Source organism: Nannospalax galili, unplaced genomic scaffold (genome assembly GCF_000622305.1).
Source record: "Nannospalax galili isolate Female #2095 unplaced genomic scaffold, S.galili_v1.0 scaffold1053, whole genome shotgun sequence".
In the NCBI taxonomy this organism is placed as follows: domain Eukaryota; kingdom Metazoa; phylum Chordata; class Mammalia; order Rodentia; family Spalacidae; genus Nannospalax; species Nannospalax galili.
In genome coordinates, this window is record NW_008333523.1 from 1576 (window position 1) to 3168 (window position 1593).

The following is a 1593-nucleotide window of genomic DNA, read 5'->3' on the forward strand; positions in this document are numbered from 1 at the left end:
TTTTTCATGTTATTATTTTTTGTTTGTGGCTTTGACATGTGAATTTCTTTTGTAGTTTCTGATTCTTGTGTGAGACTCCAGCCTTCCTTTGTTGAGTTTAGATCTGCTTCTTTTTGTAAACTTTATGTGCCTTTGTGGTTTACTTGTTGGGCATGAAAAGCTGGTTGGTCTAGGCTTCAAGATCTCTCTTTTAATTTTATATTGGAGTGGCCTAATTGCTTTTGTCTTCAAGAGTTCCCACAGAGGCCCAAGTGAGACGAGGCTCAGATTATATCAGAATTTCTCCTAAGGTATGGGTCCCTCCAGGAAAGATTCTTCCCTCAAGAATTTGGAGCCTGTGCTGTCCTGGGAGAAGTGCCAGGATAGATGCTGGTCTCAGGAAGCTGGTGGCTGTGCCACCCAGGGAAGTAAAGGGAAATGAGGGTGGGACCAGGCCTAGAGGTTCTGGGGGGCACAGGGAGGACCTGGATTGGTCCAGATGCAAAGGATCGGGAAGCAGTGGCGGCTTTGGTTCAAGAGGTTAGCCCTGGTGTCTGGGGTGCCAAGATAAGAAATGGGCCTGTACCCAGCCTTGGAGGAGACACTCAGCGGGGGAGCTGGGAGGGTGAAAGAGGCTGAGGGAGTCAAGGTGCATTGGGCACGCTGGACTTACCCAGGGAAGGTGCTGGGACCAGCTTTAAAAAAATATTTTATTTATTACTTTTATTTTATGTGTATGCGTGTATTGCCTGCATGTGGTTAAGTGCACTTGTGTCGTGCAATGCCATCGGAGGACAGAAGAGGCTGTCAGATCTCCTGGAACTGGAGTTACAGACAGTTGTTAGCTGCCATGTGGGTGCTGGGATATGAACCCGGGTCTTCTGCGAGAACAGTCTGTGTTCTTAACCACTGAGCCATCTCTCCAGCTGCCAAGAGGGTCTTATTCTTACTGGCAGTCAAACCTTGAAATGTAGTATCGAATTTGTTTTCTGTTGCTGTGATAAAACAGTGACTGAAACCAAGTTGGGGAGGAAAGGGTTTATCTCAGTTTTTAACTCCATCACTGGGGGGAATTCTGGGAAAGAGCTGAAGCAGAGACCATGGAGGAATGCTGCTTACTGGCTTGCTTCCCCTGACATTCTCAGCTACTTTTCTTATACAGCCCATACCACTCACAGTGGGATTGACTCTCCTACATCAATTAACAATTAAGAAAATGCCTCAGACATGGCCACAGGCTCATCTCTTGGAGGAAATTCCTCAATGAACGTTCAGCCTTTCTGTGTGTGTCAAATTGACAGCTGAAGCTAACCAGCACGATTAATGTCTTGTCAATTTACATCACTATTAAACCATAACCTTTCTTTTTTTTGTTTGTCCCCAAGATTTCATTTAATGTCATAATATAAAACATACCAAAGATCCAATATTTTAAAAATTCAAACACTTTAAAATTTCAAAGTCTCTTTAAAATATCTGAAGTCTCTTAACTGTGGGCTCCCATAAAATAAAAAAATAAGTACGTTAAGTACTTATTTTAATTACTTTCTCATCTCAAAAGGGAAGAATCAGGCACTTTTAAGCAAAGAAAGTCCAGCAGTGTAGCTCAATGTC